Source organism: Podarcis muralis, chromosome Z (genome assembly GCF_964188315.1).
Source record: "Podarcis muralis chromosome Z, rPodMur119.hap1.1, whole genome shotgun sequence".
In the NCBI taxonomy this organism is placed as follows: Eukaryota; Metazoa; Chordata; class Lepidosauria; order Squamata; family Lacertidae; genus Podarcis; species Podarcis muralis.
Window position 1 is genome coordinate 38,062,594 of NC_135673.1, and position 19,757 is coordinate 38,082,350.

The following is a 19,757-nucleotide window of genomic DNA, read 5'->3' on the forward strand; positions in this document are numbered from 1 at the left end:
TGGGCAGGTAGGTGGCCCAGGTGGGTCTCCCCATGTTCCTTGTGTTGTCACTGCAACTTGCCTACCTGCTGGCATGCACACACAACAGTGAAGCCCAAACTCTGAACGAACAGGTGGCCCTGCTGAGTGAGGGCCACATGTCATTGTTGCTGCCACCCCCCAGAACTCCCCCATCCCAACATAACGCCTGAATGCCAAGATCCCACTGTCACTTGCAGTGGGAAGGAGAATCAAGAGGAGAAAGTATTTTACCCTGCACCACCACCCACTTCCTTCTGACAGTGGCATTAAGGAAGGGGAGAAATACTTTATCCTCTGCATTCCCTTCTCCTCTGTGAGTGGCAGCAAGAGCTTTGGACTGGTGTGATCTGGGTGACCCATACATGGAGCAAGCTGAGGTGATGACCTCAGGCTGCAGGATCCACTGGAGTGGCAGATCCCAATGTAGATCTTTATTTTTCTCTCTGTTTCTGATGTAGATTTTCACTCAGCCCTTCTTCCTTGGCGGGGAGGGTGGACGCCATTTTTTGGTTAGACTTAGATGCCAAAACATCTGGAATGGCCATGGGTGTCATCAATGAAGGGATGGGAAGGGAGAAGTTTTGTGTGAATTGGGATTGTCAATGGGGTGCAGGTAGCATGGAAGAAGCTGTGGGGGTTGAAGGGTGGGGGTGGGTTGGAGCCACGTGTGGTTGATAAGCAACACAAGTATATGCCTGAATGGCTTCCTATTGTGGCCAGGTTCATTCCCAAATGGCATTGCCTTAAAGCACAAAGTTATGAGACTTTCTAGCAGACTTTGGGTTATATCCAATGCTAGTACTACTCAAAGTAGGTCCTTTCAAGTTATGGAACATTAATAACAATAAGTCTACTCTGAGTATACTTCCATAGGGTACAACCCAACAGGTTTGGGGAGAAGTTAGTGCATGCTAGATGAGGGCTGGATAACAATGTTGGATAATTTTACTGACACCCTGAAGAATTATTTAACAAAATCACTCCTCCAATTTTGCCAGCCGCAAACAGGGTGGAGAAATTTGGGAGGCTATTTCTGCTCAGCCCTTACTTGATTTGAGAAGGAACCATATGTTAGTATTACTGGGTTAATTCATCTGTGATTAGAAAGAGGACTGTTTTCCACAGAGGAAAAGAAAATTGCTTGAGCGTGAAGGTTGGGGAAAACGGAGGAGATACCTTTTCTTTTTTTCTTTTTTTGTAAACAGGTGTATATGTTGTAAGACAGTGGCATGACAGGACTGCGTGTTAGACAATATATATTGCATGCTCTGCAAATGAATTAGGAGTAAACTTTCCAAATGTCACACTCTAGACTCTTATCAATATGTATCAACATCCTCAAGCTACTTCTGCGTCGTAAATGTCAGTTGAAATTTTTATGGCTTTTACAGCTTCTGTGCAATTTGTAATAAGCTTTGTGCATGACCCATTATTTTATGAGAGGGGAACAACTGTCAAATGAATGCATTTGTAATGTCAGGAGTTCCATTAGAACATGACCAGGGGCTGAAGGCAAGGGGCTGAGCTACCACCTAGTTTACGTCTTTTGACCGCACTTTGGTGGGGGAAAAAGGAGCGTGCATCTTCCAACTTCCATTACTTTTTGTGGTTACCTTTTCAAATTAATAATTTAACTTACATTTCTTATAGCCTCATTATCACTCCACTATTTCATTAACTAATCATTACAGCACTGCAGTTTATAGCTTTTTCCGACAAAGGGACCAGGAGCATTAACTGGTAGCATGGAGTTACAGAGAGGTAGCTCTGATTTGCAAGTTGTGCCTGCAGCACTGTGGATTTTACACCATTAGAAAATCTTTTTATCTTTTTTTCTTTTAAAAAAAAAATTAAAACAGGAAAGATTTTTAATTCTTTCTCCAGTGATTCATATCCTGTGGATTTTTCCTATTAGGCAATGAAGCTATGATATTAAGATTGAGTATATAAATAATTCCCATAATTCCTGGAGAAGAAGAAAGTGAAATAATTACCTTCCGATCATTTCATTATGAATGGAGTTCTGTCAAAAGTTTTAGAAGAGGGCATTAATACAAATTAAGGTCTTTAGAAACCCATTCTTTCAAGATACATAAAATCAGGATTGAGTAACTCTGACCAGGCCAATGAGAGGTGTTTCATGTGCAAAATGGATTGGGTTGTTGGAGCTGGGTAGGAATAAAATATTAAAGATACCATTTTGAGGTTTTGCAGATATTTTATATTTTGATGGTTTGATAAAGGAGTGAATTTGTTTAATCTTCTGAACTCTGGAAAAAAACAAAAAACCTGCAATGATGGATGTTCAGGAAGTCCATATTATTGTGTCACACAATCCTGAGTTCCAAGTAGGAATAGTCCTAAATAGGGCTCATCCACATTTCCATTCATGCTGTGATTTCTAGGCACAGGTTTGTGACACCCAGGCGTGAGGGATTTTTTAACCCACTGCTTTTCCTAGGAAAACACACTGTTTACCACTGAATCAGAACAAACAACAATCGGCTGGGGCGCCCATCTGCCCTGTAGGTCTTTGTCTATCCTTGGAGTAACAAAAGGACCCTTGTGCAGAGTACAGGACATAATGCCTGTCGGGAAACTACATACAAAGAATGTTTTCTCCATGTCTCAAAGTATTAGTACTTGCAAGTCATCCAAAGGATGGTAAAAAGTGGTAAAATTCAGGGCAGACAAGACAATTGTACTTCTGCACACACATGCATACACACAGCTGTATCCAACTATTTCCCACTCAGAATATACCAATTAATATCAGTGGGCCTGGAAAACTTAACCCCATTGATTTTAATGGGTCTACTCTGAGTATATCCTTAGTTGGATCCAATCAGAATTGTATGTCTGGGAGGGATGGAAGGGTCCTCTGGTCGAACCCCTGCAATGCAGGAATCCTTCCCACAGCTGTCCTTAGGCGGGCTCAAACCACCAATCTTCCGGTTAATAGCCAGACACACTGACCCATTGCTCCACAACCCAATATTTTTTTGCAATTAGTTGCCACAGATGTGGTGCTGGCCTCTAGCTTAAACAACTTTAACTCAACAAACACGTGGAGGAGAATTCTATCAATGTCTGTGGGCCAGGATGCCTATGAAACATCCACGTTCAGAGACAATATACCCACAAACACACACTATTTGATGAGCAACTGTAGAGGGAGGCTGCTGCCTTTGTGCCCTGCTAGTGGGCTTCTGGAAGCGACGCGGGTGGCGCTGTGGGTTAAACCACAGAGCCTCGGACTTGCCGATCAGAAGGTCGGCAGTTCGAATCTCCACAACAGGGTGAGCTCCTGTTGCTCGGTCCCTGCTCCTGCCAACCTAGCAGTTTGAAAGCACCTCAAAGTGCAAATAGATAAATAAGTACCGCTCCGACTGGAAGGTAAACAGTGTTTCTGTGCGCTGCTCTGGTTCGCCAAAGTGGCTTAGTCATGCTGGCCACATGACCTGGAAGCTGTACACTGGCTCCCTCAGCCAATAAAGTGAGATGAGCGCCGCAACCCCAGAGTCGGTCACAACTGGACCTAATGGTCAGGGGTCCCCTTTACCCCTTTACTAGTGGGCTTCTGGAGGCATCTGATTGGCTTCTGTAGGATTCAGGATGCTGGGCTAGGTGCACCTTGGACTCTTCTTATGCTCTGTACCTTAAGGAGTCACCTAACACACACAACAGCCTCAAGGTAAATTTTTGCTACCTCTGAATGTCCACCTTTGCTCAGCCATTTCACATTTCTGATCCATCTGGATCTGCCCAATGTCCAAGAAGCAAACAAATGAATTAAGACCAATCTGCAGAAAGAAATACTCTACCTTGCTAAGCAACAATCCCAAGCCAGCCATACTGTTGTGCATAGTTTTGCCAGCTATCAAAATTATTTTTTGTACAGTTCAGTGCATTTGTAATTTTTAAATCTGACAGCTTCGGAGATGAGGTTGAGCAGGGTAGCCAAGCTAATGTGCAGAAATTAGCTATTATAGGTAGGGTCACACGAAACCATACAAATTAACCCCCTATAAGTGCTGCCTAGCATTGCATTAGATTAGATTAGTGGGTGCTTGTCGGAGGTTGGTGTTGAATGACAGGGGGAATTCACATATTGATGTGAGAATCCCATTTGGATTACCGTATGTCTGGCAAATGTGCCAGTGAGTTCCATCTTAAAAAAGCAAAGTTTCTTTTAAGAGGCTTTTAAAATCATTCCCAGATACATTTTTTCATCAAGCACACAGACTTATTTTCTTGATGAAATAGCTGTCCCATGCTTTTGCTCAGTGCTCCTTTAAACCCCCTTTGTGCTAATATCCCAAAGTTCAGAATATCATGATACTTTCAATCTTTCAACGTACCCTAACTGTAGCTGTAAAGTAGTACAAGTACCAATAAAATTGAACTGAAATGAATTTGTGGAACAAAGGCAAATAGTCCTAGTGTGACTTTTGCTTTAAAAACAAACAAGAAACCTTTCCCTGGTATTTCTCAGTTACTAATACTGTTGCATTTAATACATGGTGCTCAAAGCACATTGTTTTATGGAAAGTCAGTTTGGTATAATGATGTTCCTGCCTACCTTCAAAGAGGGCAAAATTGCCTTACTCCCTCTGTCTTGGGAGAGACTCGAGTTGGTCTCTTCCTGTGGGAGAAGGGCAGCAGACCGTGTGGGCAGGAGTGCTCAACTGGATGAGGTGATCCTGCTAGGTTATGTGGCTGCTCTACCTCTTCCCTCTGTTGCAGCTGCAGCAACCTTCCCCTCTGCAGTGTGGGTTTGGGCTAGATTCCATTTATGGAGCCAAATAGGATTTTGGGGAGAGCCCCTCACCACTTCACGTGACTCTGATATTTTGCCTACTTAAGGAAAATTGTTGCATCAATTTGGTTTGTTTCACATTCAGTGCAGGCAGGAAAGATCAGGGAAGACCTTATGTCACTGGCACCCTAAGGCATTGTTGGGTTAGGGGGCTGTAACTGAGCCATCACCCACAGCCTGTGGGTGCTTGGAGTGCCTTAGGACCTGGTATGCATCTTGGTGAACACTGGACTGCAGGGCCTGTGTTCTCATGTTGGGTTGACATACGAAAGACTCACTTAGCAAGGAGGGAGAATCTTTTGCTGGGGAGCCAACAAGGTGGAGGAATTTTCCTCTCTTACAAATGGATTCAACCCCCCCCCCCTTACTGATTTGGCTTATTAGCAGATCCTCTGATCTATTGTATTTAAATAAGTATAAACTTTCCCTTCAATCAGGTGTGTTGAGTCATCTCTCAGGGTGTGTTGGCAATGCTTTACATTGTCATATGGGGATAAGCACAACCTGTGTTCAAATCCCATCTCAGCTGTGACGTTCACTTGATAACGTAGGAAGTTGCCTTATAATATCAAACCTTTGGTCCGTCTATCTGACCCTTCCCTGAGCTATTGCCCTTTGGGAACATCACCATACATAGCTCAGTGGTAGAACATCTGCTTTGCATGGAGAAGGTCAGTCCCTGGCATCTCCAGGAGAGACTCCCTGTCTCAAACCCCAGAGAGCCACCGCCAGTCAATATGAACTGTGCTGAGCTAGATGGACCAGTGCAACATAGTATAAAAGCTTCCCATTTCCTATGTATTAACAACAACATCAAGCTAATTTTGTAAACCAAGCATAAGTCTGGGTGAAGTAATACTAGGAGAGTCAGGGGTACAATGACAGGATGGAGGGTCTGCTTTTCACTGTATGTGGTGCTTTGGAATACTGGGGAGTGTGGGACACTGAATAGATTATGGAGGAGTCTGTGTGTTTAGGAGGGCTTTGTTGGCTGCTGCCTCTGCCAGCAAACCTGGAACCCTGCCTATTCTGCTTTTTAGAAGAAGAAGAAGAGTTTGGGTTTGATATCCCACTTCGTCACTACCCTAAGGAGTCTCAAAGCAGCTAACATTCTCCTTTCCCTTCCTCCCCCACAACAAACACTCTGTGAGGTGAGTGGGGCTGAGAGACTTCAGAGAAGTGTGACTAGCCCAAGGTCACCCAGCAGCTGCATGTGGAGGAGCGGGGAAGCGAACCCGGTTCACCAGATTACGAGTCCACCGCTCTTAACCACTACACCACACTGGCTTTACCAGGTATTTACCAGGTATTTGAGGGCAGGGCTGGTGGAGGAGTTTGGTCTGTGTTTGCAATACTGGTTGATGGAGCTGCATTTGAATTTCTGAGATTGGCAGCATGGTTAATGATGAGACTCATCCCCCTTATCCCCCACTGACCTGATGATGAACTGGTTGAAATATGTTAGCTATGCTACTGGCTACTTCAGGGTCTATGTTTTGACTGTTACTTTTCTTAGCACATCCCATTTCTGTCTTTACCATCATTTTAAATTTGGAATTGCTTTTTTATAAGTCATCTTTTTTGAAGGGGGGGGCGGGTTGAGCTAAATGTAAAATAAAAATATATAACACAGAAAGTGGTCTCTTATAGCCAACACAGCTATGATGATGGATATAACGCTTTTCTTTCACAAGTAAATCAAAAGAAGAGATACGGCCCAAAATTGTGTGTGTTTCTGAAATGTTTGTGTTTCTTGTGGTCAATAAGTTGTGCCAGTTCAATTCTCATCGTTGATCAAAAATTTATGGCAGCAAACAGCAAAGGTCATTGAAATGCACACAGTGTGTACATCTCCCATTACTTTTGTAGTCTCAGTTGTGACAGCTCTGTGCGGCGCTCATGCACATGTTTTCAAAAAGGACATGAAACTTGATTGAGATAAACTTCACTGCTCTTGCTCACACTCCTGATCTTTGGGTTCAGAGCTTCTGTTTAAGTTTATTATGAACAGTTGAGTTTAACATGATTCTTAAACTAATCCAGACATCTGTAGATGCTGTCTGCCACATCTCATCAATATTCGAATTGTGTTTGGCTAAGAGTGTGGGAGAAGATCTCTTCTATATCTGTGCTAGATTTCTCTGGCCCATTCTGCCCAAAGAAGCCTGGTGCTTCTCCCACCCCCATATTATTTTTAAAATCTTATTTAAATAATAATAATAATAATAATAATAATAATAATAATAATAATAATATTCCACTACCCTATGTTTTAGTAAATTCCTCACAGGTCTTAAGTACTCTGCAAGCAGCCTCGTAGACAGTCATACTTCTTACCTGATGAAGCCTTCTCTGAATTTGGTAGCCCAGATTACCATATATAGGGTGGTATTCAACTAAGTTTTACTCAGGGTCTAAACAAAAATTAGCTGAATACCACCCACAGTATTTCAGTATGTGGGGAAGCCTACCAAAGTCTAGGCCAACAGGCTTCATAGAAAATTATCTTATACCATCGGTCCATTTAACTCCATATTGATCACTCTCCAGGATTTCAGACAAGACCCACACAGCTCTACCTTAAGATCACAGGGGTTGAACCTGGGACCTTCTGCCACTGAGGTGCAGCCCTTCCTCACCCCAGACATCATTGAAATGTGTGGGTAGTGGAACAAGGGCAGTGGCAGACCTTGGTAATATAGCGTCCTGTGCAAGACCAAAATTAATTGCCTCCTCCCATAGCCCTTGTGCATACCCTCCAAATGTCTTGATTTTCCAGGGATGGTTCTGGGATTATGAAACCATCTCAGCTTCTGATTTGATCCTGGAATGTCCCTATTTTCCCTGTCAGCACCATCAGCACTGAGCTCAGGGAGGAGGAGGAGGAACCAGCATTTGTCCTGTGTGGCGGCAGCAGTTGGGGCTGCCAGGGAGCACCCCACTGCGACTCCATGGTCCTGTTGAGCAGCTTGTAGCTGCTGCTGAATGATGTGTGAAGAGGAGGCGAGGCTGCATCTGCTGAGGCCCAGCCCCACATGACATGCAGGGGGCAGACAGAGGGCAAGGCCACCCTGCGTAGGAAGAAAGGGAGAGCAGAGTGCAATGAGTCTTGATTTTTTTTAAAAAAAAATAAATACTTTGTGTGTCTGTGTCTAATCTTGCCCCTTTCTAAAATTCATTTATTGGTGCATTATTTCTTTTCTTTTGTAAATCTACCAAGGAAAAAATAAAATAAAATCAGTGGAGGGCTTGTGTGCTGTGTCCCATTGGTGTAGAGGTGCCCCTCTTCTGATAGGATATGCTCTGAGGGGTGGGGAGCAAAAAATGGGGGGTGCTGAGGAAGATCAGTTGGGGGGAAGTGAAAAATGCCCCTATTTTCATCTGATGAATGTTGGAGGATATGCTGCCTTCCCAAAGCTGGCTAAGTGAGGCACCAGGCTTTGGAAGGATGTGTGATAATCTGGCAGGGTCCTAGAGGTCTCCTTTCTCCTTCCCAAAGCTGGACATATGCTAACTAGGCTTTGAGAAGGAGACAAGGGGATTCTAGAACTCTGTTAGAGCCCTCATGTCTCCTTCCTGAAGCAAGCTCCCATGCACTCTGAGTCATGCTGCCGTAAATATATCTTTGTCCAGGGCTGAAAGAAGCAACTGAGGACAGTGCTACAAGTATGATATCATATGCCTTTACTACACACTATCGTTTTAAATGAATAGCACGTGAAGGGATCTGTTGCCTTTAATCTTGAGTTCTGGAAACTGCAAACTTATTCTGCTTTGACCTTCTGCAGTATGAGCAGTGTAGGCATTGCCTGCCAGCTTCCTTCTCCTCAGACTCAAGTGTTGCCCTTAGCAGGGAGGAGAATGTGGACAAAATGAGGTGGCTCTGCCTGCCATTGGCTCTGGATCCACCTATTGTTGGTCTCCCTGCCTTCTGCCCTACCAGTCTCAATGAGCACCAGCCACCATGGAGGACAAGCAACCATAGTGTGGATTTTGCCACAACAATGTCTCTCCTGTCTTTCTCCTCCCTTTCTTCTTAATGCAAGAGGCAATTACCATTGCTCAGGCTCTCATTTTAAACCTTATGTCACCCATTTATGGTGTTGTTCTGCATCTTATAATTGTGGAAGCAGCTAAAGTGGTTTTGTGGGGCTTCCCCCCTGCTTTTCTTTCCCCGTCTCTGTGTTTTTGGTGGACTCCTTCTTCATCAACAGCCTAATGAGTAATTTCATGCTTGAATTGGAAAAGCAAAGCCTATTTGGATGAGTGGCAGTAAAGCTGCACAGACTAAAGAGTGGTGCCGATCCTGTTTTTGAGAACTCCTGCAAGCCTGCTCTTTGGAACAGAATAGTCTGGTAAACAAAGGTAATGCTCAGCTAACACCATAATTTTAAAATTATTGCATCATGTGAGCACTCTTGTTTTGTTATAATTTGTGTGCCATAAAAGAGAAATCTTAGTTTTCTTAACAGTACTTTATTGAACTACCTTGACATTCTGCAGTGACTTTCTCTGCTGGATTGGGAAGATACCATTGTTCATTGGCAGAACAGGAGCCTTGTGTTCAGAAAGCTGCAGGTTTAATGCCAGGTCGCTTCAGTTAAAAGCAGAGACTTGGTGAGGCAGACACAATATAGTGGTACCTCGGGTTAAGAACTTAATTCGTTCTGGAGGTCCATTCTTAACCTGAAACTGTTCTTAACCTGAGGCACCACTTTAGCTAATGGGGCCTCCAGCTGCCACTGCGCTGCTGACGCGCAATTTCTGTTCTCATCCTGAAGCAAAGTTCTTAACCCGATGTACTATTTATGGGTTAGCGGAGTCTGTAACCTGAAGCATCTGTAACCCGAGGTACCACTGTATGCTTGCTTTCCAGTGGTGTCTCACTGCTGCTTGCCAAGAGAAGGGCACTGTGTTTACCTCCCTGTCTCCTTGCCCCTCTCCCTCCTGGTAAGCAGCAGCTACCCACTAGGAGGTTAGAATAGTGGCTGTGAGCTAGCCACTTCTGGGTTGAATGCTCCCAAGCTGCAGGACTGGGAAAAGGACCGTGCCTGAGGCTTTAAAGAGTCACAGTCAGCTGAGCAAGACATATCACTGATCTGACTATAGCCCCATCAAACATTCAACCTGAAGAAATGAGACCACACAAGCATGCAGGTGGGTAGAGTTGCATGTGCTGCCCCTGGGCCAATGTCCCCTACACATACTGATTCCCCTTCACTCCCGAGAGTTCCCAACTGAGAGGAGAATTCAAAGATCATTCAGCAGTTCTCTAGCCAGGTAATGTGCCAGAATGTATATATTGGCATACAAAAGTGCACTGGTGAAATTGATATGCAAAATATGTCTATATTAGGTGAAATCACATACAGCAATGTATATATTAGGACAAATTTGCACTGAAATGCTGATTAATTTTAATGATGATTTGTTTTTAATTTTTTAAAAATAAGTATATCACAGACTGGAAATTTAGAGAATGAAACTTAAGATTGGAAATATGGAAAACTGAAGCCAGCCTGATTTTCCTATCCCTACCACGAACCCAAGCCATTAGCGTTTTACAGCTAATAACCAGGACTGAATTGTGTTGATGCCTCTCGATCAACCACATTGCTCCAAAAGTCTGACACTGCCTCATGAACTTAGCTTGATATACATCTGTGTCAATCCAGGCGCCAATTTTTTTCCCAAAGAATACAACGTCTTATTGATTCCTTCTTCTTTTTTTATTTCTGTGCACACGCTCTTCCTCACAGTCAAAATTAACTTTGATTTACAGCAACTTGCAAGAGAACAACTGCAATGCCCATGGCGGTAAGCTGGTTGACAAGACTTTCTGACCTCTGTTCTTATTACAGGAAACACACCTGGAGTCAAGGTTAGCAGAACTGTGGGTACAACCTGATTGTGTCTTGTTATAATCCAGAAATGACTGGACTGCATTTACTTCCTACTGCTGCTTTCCAAGTGATTTCCTGTCTTAGCATTGAAAACATTTCAGCTTTTTAATTAACATTGGACCTTCATCCTTATGGGGGTTTTTTCTTTTCTTTTTCTTTTTAAGTATTGATGATTAATCCCATAGCAACCTTTTAATTGCAGTGAATTTTGAACAAATGTGTAAACCTGGTTGGTACTTATGTGTTAATGTCTTGTTCAATAGCATATCTGAATCCAAATAACATAAAATATTGATATGCTTATTCAGAGCTGATATGGAAGAATGCCAGGCAAATTAAATAATAAATAATACATTTTTGATAGTTTTCTACAAAAGCCATAACTCTCCTACCCTAAATCTGAAATACAGTAACTGGATCATCTTATTGTTGGCATCCACTTGTCTCAAGAAACAATGAACCGTGCCTCCAGGGGCGAAGTCAACCACTGCATTAGTAGCACCAAAGCGGCCTCCTCGGGGTGCAAGCCTGGGCAGCATGTATGGCGATCCTGAGCTGCCCAGACAACTGGCTGCAGTAGTTGCTGGAAGGAGACATACAAGGCACCACCTAACCATTTTAGGATTCCACTCTATATTTGTGTAGGCTTTACTCCTTAGCCTTTGCTTCTCCCAAAGATATCCCACAAGGCATTGTAGGTTTAGGGTCAGAGTTTTCTTTCTACAAGTTGGGCTACCTTCCCAAGTTAATGAGCCCCACTTGCTGCTCATTTCCGTCTACAGCACATGCCAAAACCGCCTTCTTGTCTGTTGGACCCACCATTGGTCTCGTCCGCTCAATCAACCAGAGCCTGTCTTTGCACGCAAGGGAAGTCCCTAATTCATGGAGGGTTTAAGACCCATTGGCTACCCTCAGTTTGATTAGAGAACTGCATTGAAAAATTCAGATAAGTGTGAATTTCCAAAGAAAAGAAAGGGAAGGAAGGAAGGAACCTCCCAGTATGGTCAGATGGGGTGTATAAAATTATGCATGTGGGAAAAGTGGATAGAGAGGCACTTTTCTCTGTTTTGCAATTGGGAGATTTAGGGTAGACAAATGGAAGTGCTTTTTTCATGCAATGCATAGTTGAACTCTGGAATCTACTGCCATTAAGTTGTAGTCATGGCTAATGGCATGAAGGGGAGTTAGTCAAATTCACTCTGGATAAGGCTGTCTGTGGCTACTAGTCATGATGGCGATGTGCTACCTTCCGTTCTCAGAGACAGCGTGCCTCTGAATGGCTGTTGTTTAGGAGCACAGGTGCAGAGAGTGCCTATTGTGTTTGGATCCTGCAAGAAGGTTTTCGATAGGCCCCTGGCTGATCACTCTGTGAACAGGAAGTAGGAAAAGATAGCCCTTTGGTCTGATCTGGCAGGACTTTTCTTACCTCTTTATGTTCTTATGTGGAATTGACACAGAATGTTGACTGATTCTTCAAGGAGGGTGGGGGAAAACATGAAGTGAGTGATGAAACGGAATACTTTGGAATAGGGTAGGGTTGTTTGGAACCCTGACTGGGAGCACTTCATATGATAAGTGTGTGTGTGTGTGTGTGTGTGTGTGTGTGTGAAAAAGCAGGGGATGTGCATGCCACACACACATTTCCATCTCTTTTCGAAAGTTCTAAAAAGTAGGGTGTCCACTTTGAAGAATATGCCGTTTAAACTCCCCCCATTGTGGAAAGACAAAGAATACATGTGCTCTCTGGGGTGTATTGCTGCCACTGCAAGCTTTCAATAATGCATTGTGGCTGGTGCTTCAGGCTATGGCACTTCCAATATATTTGAACAGCCAGCTTTGGCCATCTCTGTGGGGAGCTCTGAATTATGGATAGGAACAAACTACACCTTCTGATGGCATTGTGTCGGCACCAAATAAAAATTTCCTCCTTCAAACCTTTGTTTTTTTTCAGTATGGGGGCATTAAAAAAAAAAGAAAGTCATGTTGTATTGGTAACAGGGCTTCCAATAAAATGATTATTCGTGTTAAACCCAATGGATTTGGTAATTGGCCTACCTAGCATAATTTTTTTCTGTGCATTCTTTTTCTTTCCTCTCTTGGGAATTTCTCCTGTTTTCTAGGGCTCCTGATACCATTTCCACTCTGATGACTCCCATATCTCTTTTTTCCACTCTTGACCTTTCAGACATTCTCTGATATTCTTCCTCCCACCAGCCTGGAGGCCTTTAAAAGAGGATTGAGCAAATTCATGGAGGACAAGGCTATTGATGGCTACTAGCCACAATCACTGTGCTCTGTCATCTGAAGGCAGGAATGTTTCTGAATACCAGTTTCTGGAAAACACAGGAGGGAAGAATGCTCTTGTGCGCATGCCCTGCTTGCAGGTTTCCCACAGGTATCTGGTTGGCCACTGATTCCTGCATTGCAGGGAGTTGGACTAGATGACCTTCAGGGTCGCCTACAATTCTATGGTTGTGTGTTCAGACCTTTAAACCTCCCTCTTAAATAAATTCAGACAAGACTCAAATTTTGGTTTGGTTTTTGGCAGAATTTAGGCCACAACTTTATTGATTACTGGATGGCCATAACCTAGAACAGATTAAATACTTCAGTTATCTAGGGCTCACATTCCATCATACAGGATCTTGGAAGCACCACTGGCAAACCTCCCTTCAAAAGGCGGAGATCACAAAGCTAGCCATACCCAGATTCTTTTCCACAAAGGGCGGCAAATATGTTCCAGCAGCCTTAAGGGTTTTCAACGCAAAACCCGTTTCCCAACTCCTGTACGCTGCAAATGTCTGGCATAATGGGGACCTGCTAAAGCTAGATGGCTTTCAGGCAAAATTTCTACGATCTCTGCTGCAGGTACCCAACGGTGTCCCCAACTCCATACTTTTGTTAGAAGCTTGTGAATGCCCAATTTCAACTAAAGTGTGGTGGGCTGCCCTAAAACATTGGCTCAGGATTTCAGTGTTTGATCTAGGGAAGGGTTTGTACCAACACCTAACCAATGAGGAGTTTGTCAGCAAATGGCAGAAAACCATGGCTAGAAAAGCCACCCCTATTGGTCTGTCACCCCCCCCCCAACTTTATTACCTGGATTATGAAGGAGCCCTAAAGACGTTAAAGCAAAGATTATGGGATAATACACACAGTGACTTGCAATCTTGATCACATGCAGTCTGTAGTCTGCTGGCAGTAGGAGTACAATATGGCCATGTCTTTAAGTTAACACCTTACATTAAAAACCTGATAGTACCAAATTATAGGAGGTTATTCTCCAAAGCCAGACTAAACATCTTTCCTTCTGCAGTGTTGGATGGCAGGTTGAGAGGAGTTCCCTACCAGGACAGACTTTGCTCGTGTGCTCAAGACATCGATGCTATAAAACATATTTTGCTGTACTGTGCGAAATATGAGCAAGCCAGGGCTGAACTGATACAGTGGTGCCTCGCAAGACGAAAAGAATCCGTTCCACGATTCTCTTCGTCTTGCAGTTTTTTCGTCTTGCGAAGCAAGCCCATTAGCGGCTTAGCGGATTAGCGCTATTAGCGGCTTAGCGGGCTTAGCGGATCAGCTGATAAGCGGCTTAGAGGATCAGCTGATAAGCGGCTTAGCAATCAGCTGTTAAGCGGCTTAGCGGATCCGCTGTTAAGCGGCTTAGCGGATCAGCTGATAAGCGGCTTAGCGATCAGCTGTTAAGCGGCTTAGCGGATCAGCTGTTAAGCGGCTTAGCGGCTTAGCGGATCAGCTAATAAGCGGCTTAGCGGCTTGGGAAAAGGGGGGGAGGAAAAAAAACCCTGCAGGAACTCACAAGACATTTTCGTCTTGCGAAGCAAGCCCATAGGAAATTCGTTTTGTGAAGCACCTCCAAAACGGAAAACCCTTTCGTCTAGCGGGTTTTCCGTCTTGCGAGGCATTCGTCTTGCGGGGCACCACTGTATTACCCTTGCTGGTGCCTTCCCCAGGAAAATCAGAGACTCACTATGTCAGGTTCCTATTGGAAGACCGGACAACCGCTAGAACATTAGCAGTGGTGAAGTTTTATCAGTGGTTGCAAGAACCAATGATCCTTATCTTTAAGTCTGAACAAAATGCTTGTTTAACCTGGAGGTAGGCTGTCTGAATTGTGCGTTGCTTTGTAATGATTTGTTGGGTCTCTGGACCGTAATAAAGATTGATTGATTGATTGATTATTGATTACAGCAAGTGAGTGGTTGCATAGGCTCTGATTCGACTAGCTCCCTGCACCGTTCCAGGTAGTGCTGACTCAGGGCACCAGAATAGGTCAGCCAAGGGTGAACACCTGGATAAGTGGAAAGCCGGGAAAAGGCTATCTCCGCCACCCAAATGCCCCCCCTGGACTTAGGCTTGGGCACAACCCCTTCTCAGGGGTTGACCAAACCACCGAGTCCCTGGATTCCTTTAAAGGAATACCCTTCACATAGGGATGGTGAAAGCGTTCCCCTATCCCTATCAACTGCACCAGAGCCTATCCACAACCTTACAAGTTGTGACAATTTGCTACTTGGCAGGTGAAACCCAAATGGCAACAGCCAATCAGCCAAGTGGGGGAAATTCCTGCTATGCCCCTGTCCCAACGACAGATGACACATGACGTCATAGCAAGGTCAAGCACAAAATCCCTAAAAGTAGGGAGAGGTGGGCGGGTGTTCTGATGCACGTGCTGAAACAGGAAGCTCTGGGTCACGTTCATAGGTATATATAGGTCCCTTGATCCATTTAGTTTGCGTCCCATTGGTCTGATTAAACCCTGCATCAAGGGACTTACCAGTTGGGTGTTGTGGCTATCCAATCTTACCCACCCACAACACAGGGTTTGGTTGCCAGTTCTCACCGCAACACGTACCCTCTTTAAGCGAGGACCTGATTTCTATGATTCTATGACTGTGAAAACAGGATGCTGGACTAGATGGCCCACTAGCCTAATTCAGCCGGGCTCTTCTTGCATCCTTATGTTCTCTCCTTGCAATCTTATTGAGCATTAGCCATGACTGCGCATTGCATTGCATTCTTCTTCCAATTTATTTTAAAATTATTAATTTACACACCTGTTATTGCCAAAATAGGCTTCTAAATGGTTTACAAGACAAGAAAGAAAATTAAAGTGGAGATTCAGATCAAGAGATCAAGCGAATGACTCTGTAAACAGGTGCATTTTTAAAAGAGAGTAGAATGTCAATGTGGTTGAGGCCTCTTGCATTTCAGAAGGGGGTGCATTTCATAGCACAGGTTTCTTGGAACCATCTTTGTCAAGACACAGGTGAACGTGATTTTTTGGAGTGCCTTTTATCAGGTTAGACTGGTACACCAGCTAGGTGATGGGGCAGGCCCTTGGTCTGCTTCCAAGTAACCCAGCCATAGGAGCCAACTCCAGGGAGCTGTGGGTGCCTGTACACCCACAATAATATAATTGTGGAGGCTAGGCACCCCACAAAGTCAATGAGAAAAGCTGGCAGGCAATAGTGGCACTACCTCCAAGAGAGAAGCAGTTCAGCTCCGCTGTCCACAGCCAGCCAGTGAGCCACCCTTTTCTGGGAGGAGGGACTTGGACATGGAGGCAGAGCCCCTTCCCTGCGGAAAAGGGTGCATCTCTGGCTATGGAGAGGAGGAGGAAGAGGAGCCACCGCCACAATGCAAACCTGCACATAGTTCATGTGATGCCACACACTACATTCAGGTATGTGTGTGTGACGTTGCACATCCACGTTGTGGCGGTGGGCACCCACAATCCTGAGAGTGAGATGGACCCAGCAATCAGTAAGAGCTGGTGAGTCCATGTCAGAACTGCCAGCAACTTTGAGTTGTGGGTGCTCAGTGGAGATAACAGTTCGGGAAAGCAGCCATATATTACAGTTCTTTATTGCTTCTCGACATATTTACAAGCAGTTCAAACAAGCGACCCGATCATCCTGGAAAGTTGTTCCAACTGGTGTCCTTCTGTTTGGGGTGGGATCAGCATAGCCACTGTCTCAGCCCTACCCGCCTCCTTCCTCTGTGACAAGAGGCACTTGCTCTCGGAAGTCCCTCCTCCCTCTCCAAATCACTTCCCTCTGACCCCCCTTCGTCCTCCCTTTCCTCTGAGAACGAGAAGCTGCTAATCAAAGGGGATTTCTCCCGATAACCTCCCATGCTTTCCCCCCTCTCTGCGTCCAGTTCCCTGACAGTCCATTAGCCAATCAGCAGAGAGGGAGTGGAATTTAGGTTAGCTGTTAACAGTTCAATGGTCAAATGGGGTTTTTTGTCTGGGTGGGCAGACGGAGTCTTTGAGAATCAGAGTGGGCTCAGATAGGGAGTATCTTTCAGTGGGAAAATAGTGAAATTGGCTCTCACTTAGAAAGAGTGATTGTCTGTAAGCAGACAAGGCTAGACTATCTTTGTTGGGTTAGCTAGGCAGGGCAACCCGGTTTTGATTCCCTGAGGGGAAGTTAAATCCTAGAAGGCGCTGAGTAGCTATTGCTGATAGCCGTTCCAGCTGGGAAAAGTCTATCCAAGACTTCGCTTGATAAAGGGTGCTGTTTAAGAGTTTATCTATAAAGTGTTTGTGCCTCTGTAAAAACATTCACTGGTGCTCTAAGATCAAGACTTTTGAATTAATCCATCATCTCCCTACGTCTAGATTTACCTGTATGCTGCTTTGGTCTGACCTAATTTCCTGATTTGTTCCTTAACCAGCAGCAGTGATACACATTATTTGCATTCATGGTTTGGCTGTGTGACTAATTGAGGAAATTTGTAATCTTGCTGTCTCATATTGGCATTACATTGTATCGCTCCTTATTAAAATAGCCTGGCTCTTTTAATCTATGGCTTACAGATACTTATGTCTTTTTGCTTTCATACTAATATTATGGTATTAAGGCTGCTTGGAGTTTTTATGGTTTTCAAGAAGGGGGCACTTCTCAGTGCAGCTTATGTTAAATTTAACAGAAAATGCAAATATATATTATATCCACACACACCCCAGTCTTAGTTTCATAAGAGGGCACGTAAGGATAGGCAAATTTCTCTCTTTCATACCCATGCCATTTTTTAAAGCATTTGTACCCATTATTCCAGTATACTTTCTGATTCACATGTGATTTCATTTCTTTTTTATTTTAAAGCAAATCCTCTTTAACACACACACACACACTGTTTAAATGCTTATTTTGATACTGAACTGTGTCACAATCGTGGAGATGGGAACAAACTTGGAAAATAGCAAAGTGTAGAGATGTACAGATGGGTCATTTCAACCAGGAATTTTCTATGTTCAGATTCATCAAATATCCTTACTGACAGATGGGCACAATCTACTAGGATGCAATGAACAGCATCTCTACAGGAATCTTTCATTCTGCATGATTTAGTAAGGGGTTGAGAATTATCATCAATTGCTTAAGAACCAGACATTAACTATGCTAAAAAGTACCCATTTTTACAAATGTGCCAGATAAATAAAAAGTCATGTTTCCTATAAATGCAGATCATAGCTATTTCTCTGCATTAAGTAAATCGAACAATTTCCAGCTGTGCTTCCCTGAGACATTAGCGTGTCAAGAATGCAGCATTTTGAATTTTGCAAAATGAACTTTGTACCAATAAAATATAGCATGTAGGTATTTCAGAATATTTAGCATGTTATTCAGAAGTTGGCCCAGTATACTTTTGCATTGAAAACTGAAGTTTCTGCATCCCATAATGCCAAGCATATATAGAATCACTCCTAAGGCAAATAGTATTTAATTTGCGAAAGAACAAGGAAGCGGGCGGAACTGTTAATTACAATTCAACCTGAAATTTACTAATCCAAAAGATTTTTGTAGCCCTTAGCATTAATATTACAATCATTGGCCTAAATGGGTGTTTTTCTTTATGTTGTTGAATATTTTTTTACTATCGTTGCTTTTATGTTGCTTCATTGTTCTTCTGTTGCATTTGCATTATTATTATTATTATTATTATTATTATTATTATTATTATTATTAGCTGCCTTCAGCACCACTTGGTAGACAAGTAATGTAGAAATGCAACCCCCCTGAATAACAATTTCTGGGGGACATGAGTGAGTGAGCGCTCTTGTCAGCAGAGGCGAGTCCATTTGGGCAGGTGGGACATGGCCCCACCAACCCCAGTTGGCCCTCAGCCTACCATCTTTGTTACAGCTAGCACAGGGTGTGGCCCTGCCTCTCAGCTCCTTCCTACTGCACCTCGTCATTGCCCTTGGAGAACTCAGCAGAGAGAAGGAACAAAACCAGAATTAGGTTGTTTTCCCCCTCCTGCTTTTCATTCATTCTGGCTGTACCTGTCATTGACTCTGGCTCAACTTACTGTTGGTCTTCCTGCCTTCTGCCCTACCAGTCTCTATGGACACCAACCATTGCTGGTTCTTCTGGTCTTGTTTCCATAGGCATCTGCTGACCATTGTAGGAAACTGGATACTGACCTAGACAGGCCATGGATGAGAGAAGTCATGGTTGAGAGGTTGGGACTCAAGGCCCTTGGGACTCTTCCCCAGCCACATACCCTCTCTCTAGGCCACACCTTTCACTGGGCCTCATTTGGACCTTACTTCAGTATTTAAGCTGGGCTGCAATGTGTCCTTGAACTCTCATCTCATCATGCTTTTTGTGAGTTTGGATGATGGACCTGCCTACTACTGGTATGCAGCCCCTAGAACAGCTGTTCTCAACCTGCAGGTCCCCAGATGTTGTTGGACTACAACTCCCATAATTCCTGAGCTCTGGCCTTGCTAGCTAGGGGTGATGGGAATTGTAGTCCAACAACATCTGGGGACCCACAGGCTGAGAAAGGCTGCCCTAGAAGGATGTATGGAAGGGAATGCAGCCCTCAGGCTGCAAAAGATTCTATTTCTATCTATCTATCATCTATCTATCTATCATCTATCATCTATCATCTATCATCTATCATCGATCTATCATCTATCTATCTATCTATCTATCTATCATCTATCTATCTATCATCTATCTATCTATCTATCTATCTAT